The sequence below is a fragment of the Fukomys damarensis genome, unplaced genomic scaffold (assembly GCF_012274545.1).
Source record: "Fukomys damarensis isolate Sample0158 unplaced genomic scaffold, DMR_v1.0_HiC HiC_scaffold_8, whole genome shotgun sequence".
Classification (NCBI taxonomy): Eukaryota; Metazoa; Chordata; class Mammalia; order Rodentia; family Bathyergidae; genus Fukomys; species Fukomys damarensis.
The window spans coordinates 16,140,837-16,162,085 of NW_022900920.1; the positions used below are offsets into that span (position 1 = coordinate 16,140,837).

General features: G+C 34.3%; 1 protein-coding gene across 3 annotated transcripts in view; it reads left to right on the forward strand.

Moving 5' to 3' along the window:
• Positions 1-21,249, forward strand: part of Ate1 (arginyltransferase 1) — a 143,235-nt gene that overhangs the window by 83,543 nt on the left and 38,443 nt on the right. The gene's annotated exons all lie outside the window — the stretch shown is intronic.

Genomic DNA, 21,249 nt, shown 5'->3' on the forward strand with positions numbered 1-21,249 from the left:
GTAATCTCATCAGTTACCCACAGTACAACACAAAAACTGGATTCTTTTGATTGAGCATCTGTTTTTTTAAATGTCAAATGTCCAATGGATTAGATGTAGTCAGTAAAAACTTGAGCACAGAATAAGTTTAGCAAGTGATTTTTAATGCCTCCTAGAGGCAGTGGGAGGTAAAAGAATTCTGTTACTCATCAAAAATTCTTGTTTCTAAAATTGTCACATGTGAAGTTATGCCACATCAGAGTCAAAAGCATTTCCTTAAGGGTCATCTGTTCTTATTAAAGATGAGAAAATTGAAGCTGAAGTTGATTGACTTGCCCAAGGCTTGCATCAATTCACATTTTAATTTCAGTTACCATATGGAGAGTTTAAACTTAACTGAAATTTCACATAAATTGTTAGATTTATGATAAAGTATATATAACTTTTAATTCTGGAGTGTCCTAAAATGCTTATTATATTAAAGGTAAGTGTTAACTGGGGAATAAAGGTACATTAAATCATGTACTCTATTTCTTCTCATCTTTTTCCTTTTTTCTCACACAGTGAAATAGAAAGCTTGGGATAGTGCCTGATTCTCAATCTTTGATTCTCAGTTCATCTCTGGAACTTTTGAATTAATGTCTGAGCTCTATCTACCCATAGCTATTGAAGAAGGAAGTTTGCTTCCCTTCTCCACATGGCCCATTCTTTGGAGGCCAGCCACTATCATATGTGCCTTACGCTTCATATGTCTGAGCTCTGTGCTATCTCTTGCCACTGAAATGTCTCACTTATCCCTGCATGTGCAAATTGGAACCTCCCTTCCAGACCAAGCTCATGCACTACTCTCCCAGGTAGCCTGTAACTCTCCCAACTCACACTATCCACTCCCTCTTATATGCTAGACCTAGAGATAAACTCCCTGTTTCTGAGGGTTCTTCTCATTTGTAAGTGCTTTATGTATAGCTTCTCTTGAACTCTACCCTGTAGGTATATATGATTAGTCAGTGTTTGTGGTGGGCCTGCTCTGTGTAAAACATCTAAATGCCAAGGCAAAAGGAAGATAATTAGGTATGGTAGTTCAATCTCATTGTTAAGTATGGTTTTGTATTTAGAGATTGTACCACATTTTATATGCCCATTCTATTGTGGAGAGACTGCATCTAGGTTTTGGCAAATGCAGGTGCAGTTGCAAACATTCATTTACATGTTTTTGGTGAACATATGTATGCATTTCTGTATGTATTGTATGCAGTTCTGTAGACCTAAGTATTGATTTCAAGATCAGAGGGCATATGTATCTTCAAGTTTAGTTTATACTGCCTGTGATTTTGGTGGTGGTAGGAGTGTTTGTTTTTATGAGACAGAGTCTCACTATGTAGTTCAGGCTGGTCTTGTACTTACTGTGTAGTCCAGGGTAGTCTCGAAGTGGCTATCCTCTTGTGTCAGCCTCCTGAGTGCTGCAATTAGAGGTGTGTGCCACCATGCCTGGTTTCATACTGCCTATAATTTTTTAAAAAGTGATAGTACTACTCTATACTCCCATCAGCAGCATGAAGGATGTGTAAGTGGTGTTGGTGCATTGTGGTTTTGATTTGCATTTTGCTGTTGATAATGTCATTGTCATATGTCTCCTGGCCTTTTTTCAAGTATCCAGATCTTTTGCTCATATATCTGTTGTATGTATGTCTGCTTTTTAGAAATTCTTTCTACATTCTGGGTAAGAATCCTTTGTTGGATAAATGCTTTGCAGATACCGTCTTCCATTCACTTTTTCCCTTTTCCTTTTCTAATTGTGTCTTTTGATGAAATTCCTTTTATAGTTTTAAAAATTAATTATTCAGTTAATTAATTAATTTAATTTAGTGTTGCTGGGTATTAAATCCAGAGCCTTGCTCTTGTTAGGGAAGTGCTCTAAGCTACATCCTCACCCTAGAAATTGTACTGTGGACCAGTTTGTCAGCTTTTCTTCTTTATGATTGGCACATTCATGTTTTTTAAAGAAATTTTTGCCTACACTATAGCCATGGATATTTTAAAAAATATTTTTTACAAGTTAATGTTTATTCGAAAATGATGTCTGTGTATGGTGTGAACTAGGGCTCAAATTTGATTATTTTTTCCCAGATAATCACCTGTAGCCTTTTAAGGGTACTGTCATATACAAATCAGTTTAATGAGTTATTTTAATTAGATTATTTCTGTGGCATTATGTTTGTATTACAGTAAAATGTTTCAGCTTTCCCTTTGTCAGCCTTGGCATTGATTCTATTAAATGAGCGAATTATTAATTCAACTTTAGATTCAGTTGATAATTGGCCAGTCTGTTCAACAGCAAATGCTTGTTATAAGTACTGAATGGATGCGACTAAGTCACTTTGCTGTTGTGTATTTCTTCCTAATAATTTAAACAAAAATCTTGAAGAACTTTTTAAATTAATGTAGAATAATATATTTGTGGAAATTTAAGAGAATGATTAAAACATAATGAAAAGCTCTTTATGGTGTGTGTTTTTTTTTTGTGGTACTGGGGATCAAACTCAGGTCCTTGTACTTACAAGGCAAGTGGCGGAACCACTGAGCCAAATCCCTGGCAATGTATTAATACTGTGATATCAATTATTTATCAGTTTCATCTATTTTTGTCATTTTCCTTTGTATGATATATATGTTTGTTTAATTATACAGAAGTTTTAAATTTTAATGTAGTACTATCTATTAATCTTTTCCTTATAGTTTCTTTCTTCTGAATGAATCATGCTTTAAAAAGACCTTGTTAGCCGGATACAGTAGGGCACATCAAATCTAGGGTCCATTTTACTTGGGATGGGGAGGCAGAAGAATCCCTTGAGCCCAGGAGTTTGGGGCCAGCCTGGGGCAATATAGTGACACCATATGGAGGGGTCTGCACTGTATACTAAAACAATGTTGAGGGCCAGGGATTTAGCCTCGCAAACACAAGGACCAGGGTTGGAGCCCTGGTACCAAAAAAAAAAAAAATAAAAATAAAAAAGACAAAACAATGTTGATATCTAAATTAATTGATTTAGAAATTTTCATTATATTGCTAGGTAATAAAATAAAACTGTACAAGAGTATTGCATTATGATCCCTTGTATATAAAATACATACACAAGAGAGTATGTATATATGAAGGATATGTACTGAAAAATTAGCAGTGCTGATTTCAAGTGACTGTTATTATCTTTATAATTGTTGCTACCATAGTGTCATAACTTGTAGGCCTTCTCAGTGAAGCAGAGCTAGGCAATATGTATATATCAACTAAACCAAAAGAAACATGTATCAATTATTTCTGTGTCTGTTAAGCTCAATGTGAATTCATACTGATGCCCAACGCTCCTTCAGAGAATTTGTTCCAACCTTTCTTGCTTAAATGTAATTTCCTTCTCCAACAGTGTGAAATCTGGTCTCTACCAGAGACCAGATATTTATATTTATATATAAATACTGAACATTTTCATAATTGTTAACCTATATTCCAAGGAAAGGCAAATTTATCAACTGGAGCACAGTGATTATATGCAGGTCCTTTAGGCTTTACTCTTGCAGTTTCACGTCAAAACACCATTTTCCAGTGTTACTAAGAGAAGCACCTTTATCCCCCAACTCCTTTCAGTGCAGTTATGTCAGACATCTGTAGTATAATTAGATTTATTTATTGTATTTATTTATTTATTTATTGTATTAGATTTATTTATTGTAGACATTTTATTCTATGATCCCCAATTTCCTATTGATGTTTCTTTTTCACATTAATGTTAAATGGATTTGTACCCAGTATAAAGTTCACTCTACTGTATCCAGTTCTGTGGATTTTGGTATGTACTACACAGGTGCTATACAGAATTGTTTTTTACCCTGATGTTCTCTTTGTGGAAACCACTAATCTGGGTTTGGTCCCTATGGCTTCTTCAGAATGTTCTATGAATGGAATTACGCAATATGTAGCCTTTGGCATTGAGTTCTTTCACTTATTAAGTTATATTCACAATCCATTTATTTGCTTTGTGCATCAACAGCTTTTCTCTTTTCATTGATGAGTAGTAGGACGGTATGTAAATGTACCAGTTTTCCATTTTCCTATTGAAAGGCATCCTGATTGCTGACAGTTTGGGGTGATCATGAAGAAAGTGCTGTAAACATTCCTGTACAGTTATTTGTCTGAACATCCAATTTCAGATCACTCCGAAACACTTAAAAAAGTTATATAGGCTTATATAAGTGTATGTTTAACTATCAAAAATATCCAAATCATTTTCTAAAACAGAGGAACTGCTTCATTACCACCAGCAACAAAGGAAAGTTCCTGTTGCTCTGCATCCTTCTCGGCATTTGTTGTTAGCCATTCTCATGGGTGTGTGCTAGTATCTCATATTTTTAATTTGTATTTCTTGATTGACAAATGATGTTTAGTATCTTTTGTGTCTCTTTCTGCTACACGTGTTTTTTGGTACAGTGCCTTTTCAGATCTTTTGTCCATTTAAAAATTGAGTCTGTGTTTCCTTATTCTGGAGGGCTGTTGTATTTTCCTTAATCTTGTATACCTGCTCAGAGTCATGCTACATTTTCACAAATAAAATAATGTCACTTCCTAGAAGAACAACTAAAAACTCTTTTACTGTCTGAAGTTGTATTTTTTTCTGGGGTTGTAAGAAATATTAAAGTTGATTGAGTGGAATATCTTGTACAATGCAGAAGTACCTTTCTTAAAATTATTACTGCCTTTATTTTGTTCTCCAGTCTACTCTTTTAAAAAAAAATTTAGTTTAGGCCAGGGATTTAGCTCAGTGTTTCCGCTGCCTGCCTCGCAAGCTCAAGGTCCTGAGTTCAATCCCTGGTATCAAAAAAAAAAAAAAAAAAAAAAAAAAGAGTTAATTTCCCTTTGGAGAAAAGAAATAAAGGGATCATTAAAGATAAAAGTGTCCTGCAGTTCTCTTATGCAAGACTAATCACTATTAACATTTTATTATCTTTTCTTAGGTTTCTAAATATACATGTCATTGTTTAGATGATGTATACCATTCTTGGTTGTTGTTTTCAGATGATATATATAATTTTTTCTACATTCTTTCCTGTATCTTGAGTAAATGTGCTGAAGTTTGTTTTGTTTTTTTTTTTTGTTTTGTTTTTTTCTCTTATGCAAGACTAATCACTATTAACATTTTATTATCTTTTCTTAGGTTTCTAAATATACATGTCATTGTTTAGATGATGTATACCATTCTTGGTTGTTGTTTTCAGATGATATATATAATTTTTTCTACATTCTTTCCTGTATCTTGAGTAAATGTGCTGAAGTTTGTTTTGTTTTTTTTTTTTGTTTTGTTTTTTTGCTGTTTGGAGACAGGGTTTCACTGTGTGGTTCAGGCTATCCTTGAGCTATGTAAACCATGCTGGCCTTGAGCTCACAGCAATTCCCCTGCCTCAGCTTCCCCAGCTGGGACTACAGGCATGCACCACCACACTTGGTCAAATACACATAATTTTAAATGACTACAAAAGTTCTAATATTACACAGGGCCACTATTCTTTCCATTTTTTTGTTGTAAATATAGTGAATTTCTTTTTGTATATTTCTTTTAGAGACTGTCAAAATTAGTTCTATCAAAAATTAGTGCTTTTCTAGTTAACATATTCATGCTAAATATGAGTAGTCCATTCTTGTTGTATATCTAATCATTTGGGAAATTTTCTTCCAAGAATAGTAGAGCAAAGTCTCATAATAGGGCCAGGGATTTGGCTCAATGGTTCCACTGCCTGCCTTGCAAGCACAGGGCCGGAGGTCGATCCTCAGTCCCCCCCCCCCAAGAAAAACTCATAATAGAAGCTACTTAAAATTAAACAGGAAGCATACATAAGGTACAACAAAAGATACTTCCAGTTTTAGAAAAATAAAAATTTTTCCAATTTTATTTTTTATGTATCTTTAAAACTTTACACTAAAAATTCACTTAAGTTGACTGCCTTTGGGTTTTTTGTTTTTTACTTTTTTTTTTTTTGGTACCAGGGATCAAACTCAGCACCTTGTGCTTGCCTGGCAGGCGCTGTGCCACTGAGCTAAATCCTCGTTCCTACCTTTAGTTGTTTTTATAAACTGATAAAATGTAAATCTGTCTCTCTGTTCCTATAATTTTTGGATTTATTTAGGTACTCATACATTTTATACTACTTTTTAGGAGGCAATTGTGGTGATCTCTGGTGGCTATTTTAATTTCAAGTTGCATTAAAAGGTTACTTTTGTTCTTTGAATACTTCCCAAGCTTAGTTTGCAAGTTCTCAAGGGGATTGTAAGAAAAATTGAATAACTCAAAGACATCAGCCCCTTTGTATTGTAATAAGGGAAATAAGTTCTCCTCTTCTTAAATGTTTTTCTTAAGAAGACAATTTGTCAAGAAAAAATGAAGACTACACCAGACAATATGAAAACACATGATTATCTTTTCAATTATATGCTTTTTTCCTAGAGTTTTATTTTCTCTTAAGTATCCAATGCAAAAGTGCCTCTGTACTGTCTTCATTCCACTTTTTTAAAAATTGGGGTCTCCTAATTCCCTGCAGATATACCTTGTAAGTGTGACCCTCTGTCCTTGAAGCTGGGGTGTGGTAGATCAGTGTCATCCTGGTGGAGCTGTTTGGGCCCTGCTTTGTGTGTCCCTGCTGTGTGCCTTGAATGTATGCCTTGTGATTCTGTTTTATGTGTTGATTCCCCTTGTAAAATTTACTCAGTGATGCCCTTGGCAATCTGAACACTGAGTTCTTATTGCTAGTAGAATACACTTTAGTATACCTACATGTATTTTGCTTTTTAAATCAGTTTTACTTACTGCAATGATATAATTTAATTAAATATTAAACTGGTAAGAGATTAAAAAAAATTTTTTTTGCATTAAAATTAACTGAAAACTTTGGCAGGACTCAAAGATGCAACATAGAAATTTTATTGACTTAATTGTGGATGGGAAAACTATAATAGATGCAAAAAAATGAGTAAAAATCTGGAAGGATGTTTTACCTTTTTAGATGTCTTAGTTTTCACTACACCTTAACAATGTAATAACCAAAAGTCACAGTGATGCATCCTCAGACATAAGGCTTGGTCCTGAATTAAAGATTAGCTAATGAGTGTGCAGTTGTTCTTGAACTTAAAGTATTCATAGTATGTATGTAAGTATAAATTTTCCCTTACAGGTATTATAATGGGCATTTTTTATTAATCGCCTCTATTAGTCCTGTTCATTTTGGGTAAAGTAGCTTTTACTGTAAATTATAGTTGAAGATATTGAAGCACATTATGATTAAATACTAACACGTCAGTATTGCCAGTGTGCATCTGATGGGGACTTGACAGTGACTCCAAAGGGCTTTATGCTTGCTCACTTCTGCAGTTGACACTTTAACATTAAATCACGAGCTGTTGTGCCTCATTCTTTTAGTCCTCCTAATTTCTGGTGCCTGGCTCTTGAACCTATGTTGTGTTCCTGTTGCTTGAGTTGAAACCTGTTATTATGCTTCTTGCCTGGACTGCTTGCTCTTTTGTGTTGCGTTGTGTTTTGTTTTCTGGAACCTTCTCAGAATGACTTGCCCAGGTTGATGCATGTAGTTCCCATAGCTGCCCATCCATAGTCTGGATTGTTGTTACAAATCAAACCTTGATTCTGACGACTTCTTTAAAAAAACTATTTTGCATACTTAATTTGGGAAACATGGGAAATGTTTTCTCCTTTGTACACCCTTAATTTTCAATGAGATGAGTGGAGTTAAAAAAAAATCTTTCTGTTAAGGTATATTTAGAAAAGTAATGAAAGTATCGATCCTTGTGAATATTTCAAGGTAAACAGACCCAAGGGCCCCTATCGTCTTCTGGAAGTTGAAATCTCTGTCCCTTGCAGTCACATTCCTTTATAGTAGAGACCAGCATATTTTTTTGGTTAGAGCATCAAATAGTAAATATTTTTGGTCTGCCATTGTAGCAAAAACAGCCATAGACAATTTTTTTTTTCTCATTGAGTTTATTGGTACATTTTAGGTATACAGTATGGTTGCATTCATCATTGGGATCATGTACCTTTACATGACAGGTCTTGGTTCTCATTTTTTCCCCTTATCCCTGCCCTCCCTTCATCCCCTCCTCCCTTCCCTATTTACAAACACTTTATTTCCATTTTTTAATTTTCTCATTTTTTTCTTTTCCCTTATTACTTTTCCGCTACCCTTTCCACTTCCCCTACACCTTTAGCATTTTTCTTCCTATTTCACATTGTCAATTATACCCTTAGGATCTTATGTACAATTATAGTTTTTCACACCAGAGAAACTATTTGGTATTTACCCATGTGTGACTTATGTATTTCACTTAAGAGTATATCCTCAATATGCATCCATTTTCCTGTGAATGACTCTAATTTCTCATTCTTTAGCCATAGACAATTTGTAAACAAATAGATATAGCTGTGTTTCAGTAAAACTTTATCTATGGGCTTGACTTTTTGTTTTCTTCTGTCTTTTAAGACAGGGCCTCCCTATGTATCCCAGCCTGTCCTTGAACTTGTAGTGATTCTCGTGCCTCTGCCTCATATCTGATAATTTTACTCAGATTAATCATTTTTGGCAGGAATACTACCCACATGCTGCCTTATCAGCCTCAGGGCCTCATATCAAAAGTCTTTTACTATTAGTCTATTCTAGTATCGATAATGTTGTTTGCTCCCTTGGTTAAGGTGGTGTCTGCCAGATCTTCATAAAAATTCTACCTTTCCTGTTGTGATTAGTAGCTGTAGGCTTTGAGACTGAATATGTTATTCCTTATAACCTTTTACCCAGTGGTAGAATCTTTTTTGTCAGTTTCTTTTGAATATTAGGATTTTGAAAACATATTCTGTATTCCAGTTGTCTAAATGTTTGAGACTCTTTATGTGGTCTCTAGATGAAAAGCTGTTGAAACTGGTACTATAAATAATTTTCCATACATAATTTAAACATTTTAAAGTTACCATTTTATTAGAACAAAGAGTGAAGATCTAGTTCTAAAGATGGAAGCACTGAGTTCAGATCTTGATTTCATGCCTGATTACAATTTTAGCCTTTATAATCTTCACTGTCTTTTTCTGTAAAATGGAGACAATAATCAATACTCCTTATAGGGTCATTACGAAGATTAATGTGGTAGTGCATGGAAAGTGGTTAGTATAGTGCTGAGCTTATAGTAAACAGTATTAGATTGTTGTTATTATTTTTATAACTAATGCATGCTTACTAAAAATGTGTAACAGCATTATAGAAAGAAAAATTGAACATTTAGTTTTTTAAAAACCAGACATTAAAATATTTGATTTATTCTACTTTTTAGATTTTTTTTTTTAATATGCCCTTTTGTTAGGGATAGGTATTTTGCTAAAAGTACTTTGGAAAACTTAAAAATCATTTTGTGCGATTCTGTATAGTAGTGGTGTAAGTGCTTCAGAAAGAGGAGACACAGATACTCATGGATCATACCGTTCCCCAAGATGAAAGTGAAGTAACTAGATGCAAGCTTAGCTTATTTAGTGATAGATCTTCAAATTCATTGCTTATAAACACAGTGAAGTTTGAGGATAGTTAAAACTCCTTTAACAAATAGATTCTGTGAAAATAAAAAGAAGTTTGCAAGCATGGAAGCTATCATGAATTACTAGGGTTGTATTAGAAGCATTCAGACAACTTATTGGTTCCCAGTGGCCAGTGGACAAATTGAGGACACCTGCAGTGGATTCAAACACATGAAATTTCTTCAGATCTGGAAGCTCATAATGATACAAAAAATTTTTGCTAGAATGTGTGCTATGCACCACCTTCTGTTTCTTGGATGCTGCATTGCCAGAGACTGATAGATTAATAGCTGATAGATTCTGGGCTTGTAGATCAGCAGCTTCCAAACATATTCAACACTCCAAACTTTTAACATCAAAACCATAATCTTCTCTATGACTATTATCATGATTTCAGGCCGTCTATAATAGTAACTTGTCCAAATTTTACTTTCCCACATCTGGAAGTTATAGATTTCAGGTTCAGTTTTATTTATGGTGTTTCCAGAAAGTTCTCATGTGGTAAACTGACAATTAATGTATTTTTATTTCTACAAACTATTACTAGATAGAAAGTTGATGACTAGGTCCTTAAAGTTTTAGGAAAATGCATTTTTTGGTACAGAGTACAAGATGGGTGTCTATATAATTACTTAAATGTTGTAGCTGTTGGAAGTTTTCCCTTCATCTACACATATTTTAATACAAAATTTTAACACTTTCATGGCATATAATCCTTATATTGTAAAGGTGTTTTTGTATTTGTGCTTTGTATGTGTGCTTTTATAATTTGCTAATAAATAGGTGTAATTATAAGTGATTCCTGTTCTCCTGAAGATCTTCATGACTAAATTCTCTACTAACAGTGTGGTTGAATTTAGATGAATGTGATGTTTTAGGCTGTATGCCTGATAATGAAGAAGTAGGGTGTGCCACATTTTCATCCAAAAATCTTTGGTGATTGTAATGTCATATATTTTTCATTCACAAAAAAATTAACTAATGTTTTGTGAAATGGACTTGATTTGGTCATTGTATGTGAGGTTTCTTTTGAACTTCTCGATGTGGAGAAATTCCACAAAAACTTTTCATTGGCTTTCTACAGAATCCTTTTTTTGAGAATGCACAGAATATGGTGACATCCAATGGGAAAGGATGTAAATTCTACCAGGGCCTCTATTGTTGCACAGTTGAGGGGAAAAAGGTCATCCTTAAACTTGAAGTATTTAAGTCATTTGCAATGAATTTTTCATCAGGCAGGGGAAAAAAAAGTAATGATTATAAAGATCAGACCCCTGGTATACATAAAAGGTTACATCTAACTTCTTATTTTTCTCAGCAGGGCCAATAAACAGACCTTTATGATTAAGGTTTTCAAGCATTGCAAAATGTTTAGTATTTTCATATTATGGAAAAAATAACAGCTCCAATTAGAGATTGATCAGTTAGAGACACTTTACTGGCTTTATAAAGTTGTTCATTTGTTGGGAACTTTTTTTTAACATGTTTGGTTCAGGGTATATCAGTTTAAAAAAGAATAGTGCAAAAAAAAATTTAAAAAAATAATAGTGCAGAGTACAACAAATAATGTTTCTAAGGAACTAGATCTTTAATGATTCTAGTTAGGCAAATCTTCATAAATGAATATAGGACATTATTGACATAATTTAAGTGTATTCATGCCTGATTTTTGCTTGGAAATTTTAACAGAAAAAGAATATTGAAATCAGCCTTCTAATCTAGGCTTTCCCACTAACTATCCTTCATCAAGTCACTTAATTTTTCTGTCTCCCCTCTCCTGTTTTTAAATAATAAAATGAAACTTACAAACTAAGGAGGTCTAAGTCATATTTAGTTTTAGGTTCCTCTGATTTTCTTTTCTTTCTTTTCCTTTTTTTGGTACCAGGGCTCGAACTCAGGTCCTTGTGCTTGCGAGGCAGGCGCTGGAACCACTGAGCTAAATCCCTGGCTGATTTTCTTTTTTAAAGAAATATGTTTCGACACATTTTAACTTAATTCATTAAATAGTAAGTGGTGAGAATTCAGTCCATACAAGGGATTGTAGGCACAAGGAATGCTAAGAAATGATGGACTCCTGGCTCTTGGGAAACTCCAAGTTGAAATTTGTGATGTCAAAAAAATTACAGAAATAGAGTATATAAAGAGATGACTGCAAAGACTTTGTGAAGTTTTAGAACAGACTTCTGTGAAAAACTAGGTAGTATCTCCTAAGGAATCAGCTCTGACACCCACCCTGCAGTCTAAATTAGGTTTCCCTATTGTACTGATGTGCTCTTTATAGCATTTATCATAATTTGCAATGACACATTTTTGGGTGATTATGTCCTAAAAATCTGTCTCTCCTTTTAGGGGAGAAGGTACCCAAACACTTAAGCTGGCAGTGTTATTGTTTTTTATGGTATGCCCAAGACCTTAGCATGGAGCCTAACAGATGGTAAACATTTAATAATGATCTGTTGAATGCAGGAATGACAGTGCAGGACATGATTCTGCCTGGGGACAGGAGCAGTTGGTAGTGAGATGAAGAATCCAAGGAAAGCTTGGTATAGAGAAATAGGCAGTATTTAGGTTCACTCAGAAGTGGAGTAGGCAATCTCATCAAATAGGTAGCCATCCAATCAGAAGATAACTTGGGACCAGCTGTGAGTGTCCTGCAGTGTGTGTAAGAAAGTAGACTGAAAGCAGATCTTATGCCGAGCACTCAGATAGATCCTTGGTATGTCTAAACTAGGAAGCTTTGATGAGAGATCTGAATCTGTATATACACCATGGATATGGACTAAGGAAATACACAGGTGAGTACAGTACTGTTATTTACAGTTATATAGGTTCTGTTGTCATTGGAAAATCCAAACTTGTCTAAAGGCATTATTGAATTTGTGGTGGCCTTTAATCTTGTATAATTTCTCGTTACAATGATATCACATAAGGAAGGGCCTATGAAATATTTTTACTTAAAAATGTCTGCCTAGTTTACTATAGGTGTTGGAGAGCCTGTAAAGCTTTGTGAATAGGGACTGATGAGTTTTGTGTGGTGGCAGTAGGAGGATGGATACAAGGAGGAAAAGTTGCACTCGACCCTTCTTACCATCCAGGTGAGGATGGTCCCTGCTAAGATAGTGGCAGAACCAGTGCTTTTGAGTGCTGTTTTCCCAGAAGCAGCCTTAAAAAGCAAACTCCTAACTTGAATCTTCTTACCAGTGTGGTGAATACCAAATATACGCATACATGAATATGCATATGAATGTGTACTCTTAAGAGAAATTGAAGCTTTGTGTTTTTTTTGCTTTCTATATTATTTTGTCTTCATCTTGTTTTTTTTCTCATCCTTTTCAACTTGTGACCCTTCAGTTTGAAATTAAATTTAGGCTGTAAGCTGACCCCCTGAATCTTTTCTGCACAGGCTTTCTTTGCATTTTTTAGAAGAAAAAAGATTAACTCAGGGTTTCCAAAATAATAGTAAAGATTGTGATTAAAACTGAATTAGAATCTTTATTTTGTATTATTTGCCAATAGCAAAATAAATAGCTGAGTGTTAAAGCAGCTTTAAAGTAAGTCCTGGAGCCTTTGAAAACCCTTGGATTTTAATTAAAGAAACACAGACTACCATCACTTTCTGTTTGTCAGTGGAAAAATTATGTATTTTTAAATTTTCAAAGCTTAGCCTAGCAGCACATGGAGTACATCTGTTGGTATTCAGAATTTGGGGAACACAAATGGATTCAGATGTTTAGGCCCTTTGTCTTTACTGGTCTCAGTTCACCTCACCAGCTGAGCGTGGCACAATCCAAACACAGTTTTTGAAAACAGGGCAGCTAGAGTTACTTCTGAAGCACTCTCTTGGGGGCAGATAAAGTCAATCTCTGTTTATGTAATGAAATCAGGAGCAAGGGGTCTGCTGTAGTACTTTGCGGATGGGATTCCATTGGTGTTGTCTTTCAGGGAAAGGACTGGATTTAATAAGCCCTTATTCTGACTTGCTTTTTCAGTCCATTCTAATGGATTATTTTGAACTATTTTGTTTAGGTAGTGTTAGATCTTCTCTTTAAGCAATTGATTTTAGCAACAAGATTTATCATGGAAAATGGGACCCTGATCAATTTTACCTGGTAAAAGGCTTGATGTTAATCTTTTTTATTCAGTGCTACTGACTCCGTGTGGGTGGGTACACATGTATTTAAATAGTTTCATCTTTTTGGTGTACTTACATTTTAATTTAACTTGAACTTTCAAAACAAATTTCTGGTTTAACCTCTTCTCAAATACTCATGAAATCCTTCCTATTTTGCAAAGTGTTTATAAAGTATTCTTGAGAGTAAAATCTCATAAAAATTTTTGGTTCAGAACCAGAGTTCAAAGAAAAATCCGTTTGGTTTTGATTTGAAAACTATAAAAACAAAATACCCTCAAAATGGCAGGGTGTGAATTGGTAACTTCAATTTTATTGCCGTCTGCCAAGCCCATCCCCAGATGTTTCCAGTTAAAAGCCAAGAATTCTAACTTGAGTGAATATCATGAAAGCATTTCTTTCTCTGATATTTTTTCTGAGAAAAATAACAAAGTCTCAAATGCTTTAACTTTAATTAAAGAAATAACTTTTCATTTCTGTTGTTTAAACTTATCCAAAGAAAAATGTAATATTCAAAGAGAATGGTTATATGTCAACTTTGCAGACGTAGTTTTGAATACCTTAGGGGCTCAAATATTTCCCATAAAGGCTGAAAAAGGTTTTTTTTTTTTCTCATTGAGTTTATTGGTACATTTAAGGTGTACAGTACAGTTACATTCATCATTGGGCTCTTGTACCTTTACATGACAGGTCTTGGTTCTCATTTTTTCCCCTTTTAAAAGGTGTTAAAGTCCTTCAGAAATTAAAATCCAGTATTTCTGGATTTACTGTACTCAAATAATAGACCTTTTAAACACTGAATTCATTTAAAAAGGAATGGTTAGTCATTTCAGTGTTTTCTTTAGGATTTTTCTAAGAGCATTTTCCACTAAAATATAAATAGTAAGTTTTTCTTTTATTTCTGATCAGCTGTACATTCAATTATAAGAAATGTTTGGTGGAAATCAAGGCAGAAAATATAAGATAAAAGAAACTATAATATAATTTTAAAATCATGGGTTTCATAGCATTTGTGCAGATAATACCAGATTGTAGATGGATCTATTCATGAACTTGAAACATGCTTCAAATACATCATTTTGTATTAAGAGGAAAGATACTGGTAATAAATTTGAATTTATGGAAATTGGCATTTGTTCAGAGAAAAGATGGAGTGACTCTTTGTTGCTAACCTAACATTAACATTTTGAATGTAAAACTAAAGATAAATTTATTTTGAAAGCTTCCCTAAACCATGAAGACACAGAAGCACATTCCAGGTATAAAGATGAAACAGGTGTTTCTCTTTTCATCTCCTATTTGGTGAAATTTTGATGGACAAGTATTTGGGAGCACAGGAGGGAGACAGCCATGTGGGTCTCAGATCTGTGTTTGCTGTTGGTGAGTGCCTAATTTTAATTTTGAATAAGATGCTACTCAACCTTGAAGACATGTTGCAGAATAGACCTTTTCTGCTGCTCAAGAGAAAGCTGATCCTTTCACTTTTTGGTTCCACTAACAGCTTATGTGTAGCTTCTCTTCTCAGTATTGCTGTCTGATGCAGCTCCTTTGTGCCTCCGTAGTGCCCTGTGCTACTGTCCTGCACTCACCTTTGGCTGTGAAAGTTCCTGGGCATAGTGGCCTCCTCTCTCCTTGCAGATAGCAAGCACCTTCCAAGGCTCAGTTCATCTTCCTATCCTGGATGTCAAGCACAGTCTCATTGCATATTAAACTATACTGTGATTTTCAAGATTTTTGAAATTATTTTATAAATACTTTAAAGAGCTATGAGTATTTTTAGATTTAGGTATGAAACGAGAAGGAATAATCAAGAGTCTAGTTCAGAGTTCACTACTATCATTGTATGATCTTATTTTACCTGTACAATAAAAATAATGTCTTTCATTACTTTTAAAAGTTATTGTGAGATTTAACACAAGGATATGCAGAATTGTTATAGGACGGTGCTCTCAACACAAAGAGAAATTATTATTGTTATTGTCATTGCTCATCACTGTGGCAGTGCTCAGCTCTGCTAGCAAGAGTCCATTTTTCAAGGTACATTTCCCACTTAACCCCACCCTTTTTAATGAAACTAAATTTGAAAGGCCTTTTTAAAAAGAAAATGTATGCTGGAGAAATAAATATTTTCAGTTTTGAGAAAAAAGCTAAAGGGACACTGTGTCTAATCTTCCCTTTTTTTTTAGTAACTTTCATAGGCTATTTCATGATAATGTAATAAAATAATAATTCAATAAATTCCCAAGATTGGGAACTAGGCTTATATGGTAAAAATATGGTGACACTGCATCATAAGTAGTAGTTCAGCAAATACAGACTGATTGATGCATGCCATGTTAATGTACAACGCGGGCGGTATTAAAGTAACATACATTCATTGGGTTTAGAGAATGAAAGAAATGGCAGAGGTGGAGTGTAGTGCTAGATTCCTTGTTCATTCATCTAGTTATATACTGAGAAGGTTTTGAAACACAGGGGTGAACAGCTCAGACTAAAAATCCCTGACCATACATTCTAACAAGAAATTCCATATAGATACAAGTGAATTAATTCTTATTAATTGTGTTAGAATGTTAGAAGTTGATAAGCCCTTTAGGAGAAAAATAGAGATGAGCGATGGGCTTTATTGAGTGTGACATAGTGCAAAACTTAAAGTAGAAGATAGGTTGGCCATGGAAATATATGTAAGACCAAAATAGAGAACAGTTGTAAGAAGCCCTGAGGTGGGAGCACCCCAGCATGTTCCAGGAGCCACAACGAGGCCAGGTGTGGCAAAGTGGCAGGGTGGAGGAGTAGCAAGTTGTAGAAAAACAGGCCAGGCCAGAAAGGTAATGTGGGCTACCCCACCTAGGCACTTGTAGGCTGTGTCAGGTCTTCGTGTTTTACTCTTGAGTCAAATAGGAAACATGGCAATGTGAGGAAATACACCATTTTAAAGTAAGTTACTAGTAGATTAGTGGATGTTAGGGCTGGGGGGTGAAGGAATAGGGAGTGACTGCTAAGGAGTATGGGTGTCTTAGGGGAGATGAACACGTTATGGAGTTACTTAGTGATGATAATTGCACAGTTTTGAAATATAAAAATACTGAATGTATACTTTAAAAGGGTGACATTTATGGTCTATGAATTATATCAATAAACATTGCAAAAAAATCTATTTCCATGGTTTGCTGGAAAACCATTTTTTATAATCCTTTTCCATATCATTGGTGTGACTTTTGTTTTTGAAATTCAGATTTCTAACCAGATAAATCTTTTAACTGTGGGAAGAATCCCTTGGTATTGCTTGCTATATTTTCATTTGAAGTTTTTAAAAAGTTCATCTATTCTAAAACATCTTTGCTAAAATTATTACTGATTATGAAGTCAAATGAAATTCTATTTGCGTGCATCTTTTACATGCTCATTGTCTGTTACTCAGTAAGGTATGATAGATATTTTTAACAGCTGACTATCACATGGAATGTCACTTCTAGGATAAATTCAGACTATTACATTTTACTAAACTAAGATTTTTTCACATAATTTATTTTGTGATTCTTTTATAGGATAGAAAATTAGATCAATATGATAATGCTCTTCAAATTATGGTCTAAAACATACAAGTGAGAAGAATGCCTTTGTTCATTCTATTGTCCAAAACCAAAAGTGCATGCTGTTCTCTTCCTGAAGACAGTATTTTCTAATAGAAATTTGGTAGTAAATGTGTTTAGTTGGGGGTTTCAGTTTTTCATTTTCTATGTTTTAGATTTAACTTTGGCATTTCGTAGATTTTTATTTTATGACACTGTAGTAAAACTAATCGAAAATTATGTGACCATATTTTAATTTTTTTCTCTTTTTACTTGTGGGAGAGAGGCAAAGTATAATTTGGGTTTTATAAGTAGTCTAAGTGATTTTTCATTACAGAGGAAACTATTGAATATTACAGCTGTACTCTGAGGAAAAATTAACTCTTCTTTGGCAATTCAGAGTGTAGCAGAACTTAGCTAGTTGATTTTCTTTATTTTTGTTTTATTTTCCAATTCCAACACAGTTTGAAAATAATTGCAGAAGTTGTAACAGCTTGGTCAAGTTATAAATCACAGCGTTTGCTCAACTTTTTCTCTTTGAGGATTTGAACCAGGGGCCATCTTGGCATTTTAATTAGCATGAAAATTAAGCATTGCATTCTCTTTTTAGGGTTTTTAAAGCCAATGTTTAACTTTGCAGGCATCTTATTTTGCTTATGCTGCCCCCTTCACGTAGTTCCCTTCATGTAAGATGTGTTTTGTTCTTGTTGGGTTTGTGAGGAGGCACAGAGGGTGTCCAGAGCTCATCTTCTAAAGAGTATACATTGAAAGAACTCATAAACACTGTGAGGTAAACTCTGTCAGACCAATTATGTTTTCAAAATCTTGAGCACTTCAGAAATCTGTGGTAACTCAAATTTCTTATTTACAAAAAGCACCCTAGGAAAGAATTAATCTGCATTTACCTCATTGTTCCATTCTGAATGAATGTACTTAGAGGTTGATTAAATATTTTTTCTTCTTACCATGGGAAAGTATGTCCAAATCCTTAAGTAATTACATTCTTAATACAAACATTTCTCATTTTCTTACAATGGTGAAAAGGCAGGGTAGCTTTCAAATCCCTCTATTTTTCATTTGTGTGATGGTGACTCTAAATTGAGTTTAAGCACTTTGGTCATTTAACTCGCAACCAGCTTAATTTAGAAAGCATAACATTTCAAAGTGGTTTATTTAATAAAACTGCATTCTTGGAGGGCTTGTGAGAATATCTGAAGTACTGAAATAAGTCTAAATGTACTTCAGAGAAAAACAGTGTTTTAACCTCATGTAAAAATTTGATTTCAGATGATCAGAAGGCAAAATGTATAGCTTTAAGATCTTTTAGTAAGATAACCTGAGTATTTAGAACATTAAAAATGAAATACTGAGTATTTGAGGAGGTATTACCTTCAATGAACTTGTCAAAGTTTAGGATCTTTGAACAGTTGTGCACTATTGTGGTTAATATATTTTTACAGTACTTCATCTCTGTACAGCTTTCTCATTCCCATTAGATTGTGAATCATTTAGAGGCATACATTTGCTCATCTTTTTGTTACCAGTAAATTAGTGCCATCCCATAGGATTCATTTAATGTTCATTGACTGAATATTTTTTATGGCCAGTATCATTCTTAAATCTAATCAGTGGGTTCACTTGACTAAGGATGAATCTGCCTATCTGTGAGGAATGTGTTTATAGTGATACCTGGGTCTTTTTTGACCTTCAAGATTCAAATTTAAGGCTTGACCACCTCCAACTCTATTATTTGCCCTGTCTGTATTAGCAAGCTGGCATTCTTCTCCACCTTAAAGTAGAAAATTGTGTCCTTTATAGATTTTTTAACTTAAAATGGTACACATCCATTCTTTTTTCAGTAGATATTCTTGGGATTCTCTTTTATATTCTGCTATTACAGTGCCATTCCATTTTTACACCATACTGTTCATTCCCCCAATATAATTTTCTTATTAATGGAGAGGTGAATTGCTTTGCTATGGAAGATAGCAGTGGAAGTAATTGCTTTTGATGATATACACAACAGTGGACTATCTAGCTGTTATTTTAGATAATCTAGTTAAGAATTTTAGCATTAGACAAGAGTGTAGACTTGGAACTGCCCCTTACAGATGACTTTTAATGCTATAGGATGGTAAGCAACACAGTGAACACTCGAGGAAGATCAAAAGCTGGAGACTTGTTGTCTTTGTCCTGTCACCAGCTCCTCTTGGAATGTAGGGTGAAACTCATGCTCTCGGCCAAGAAGCCTTCCCATTTCATCTACAGTAAAGTCTGAACGCATTTGAGACCCCCAGAATCTGGTCCCAATGTACCTTTCCATTGCTTTAGTGTCCTGCTCCTTCCTGGTTCTCAGAATTATCTTCCTGGCCCAACTCTTTGTTTATGCTGTTCCCTTTATCTAGATTGTTCTCATTCCTTTCTGTCCTGACTTAGATACTCTTTCATTTAGCCACTCAATAAAACTTCATATCCTCCGTAAACCCTCCCTGCCTCTAAAGCAGGAATGAGTGTTTCCTCACATTTTATGTGTTCATATCCTGGCTCCCCATGAGCTTACTGTACTTTGAGTGCTGGTGGAATACAGTGTTTACTTGAAGTCTGTGTGTTGCTTCATCTTGTGACTCATTAGCTAGCTTAGTATAGATGCTTTTCTGATGGGAAGCAGTGTAACAGTTCAGAGCCCTTCAGCAGTATTATTTGTGATATGTTTTGCACCAGTGTTTTTCACACTCTGCTGTGATTCACTTGCTATTCGTGAAGGCAGTTTTGGTGGTTGAGCGTTATTTAAAAAAAAAACCAAAAAACAAAAAATAGACCTGGGTAACTTAGTAACTTAGTGAGAGCTTATCTCAAAATGAAAAATAAAAAAGGGCTGGGGATATAGTTCAGTGCATAGGCCCCAGGAATGAAAAGGAAGAAAAAAAGTAGAACATGGGTAGGCATTGAATAGTAAAAATTTTTATTCTAGTCTTATATTTGCATATATGTTTACAAGGTTATGATGTAAAGTGAATTTATTATGAAGCATAGTAAAAATTTTAAAAACACTACCAGAATTTAATCTGCATATGAATTTTGAATTTTAATGTTTAACAAAGAAATACTGGGAATTTTAATTAAGCTCAATGTGAAACCCTGATGTTTCTGAAAATTTTTACTTTCTCATAATTTTGTATCATTTTCTGTTAGTATCATAAGTGAATAATTTTTTCTTTGGCATGGGTTATGTAGCGTTTGTTTTGGATTTGGAGTATATAATTGAGTTATAAATACATAAATCCTTTTTTATAAAATATTATTTTGAAGAAAGGTTAGGGATTATCACAGACAGTTCCCTGAAATTTCCACTGTTGTTTTTAAACTTCTTTTTACTGTACATTCATTCATTCATTCATTCATTTGGTACCAGTGATCAAACTTGGGACCTTGCGCTTGTGAAGCAGGCAGTGCATCCACTGAGCTAAGTCACTGGCCCCTTGACTGTACATTATTAGTTTAGGTTAATTGTAGAAGTAGGTTGATAAGGTAGTACTTTTTAATACATTAGAATGGAATGAATATTATTGTCAACTGATTCTATACATTTAAAATTTTGCAATTAAAGATAGATTCCATGAAGGACAGTGAAATTTGGAAAATGATTTCACTTTATGAAGTTCTCCAGCACATGAAAGGTTTCCCTCTGTTATTCACTTGAAACAGAGTGTTTGCAATCAGCTTATCAAGAATTATGTTAAATATTTATTTGAAAAGAGTAAAAATTCGAATCTTCCAAATCAACCCAGCATCCTAAATGGCAACATGTCACTTTTAGAGAACCTTCCATCACTTGTGCATGCTCAAGATGGGACAAAGATCACTAACAGGGTCACAGAGTCCTGATTATGAAGCTATTTCTGGTTGACTTTGTCTAAATTTTAGTTCAAATCTTTCCTGGTGCTCTAGAGCCTATATATAT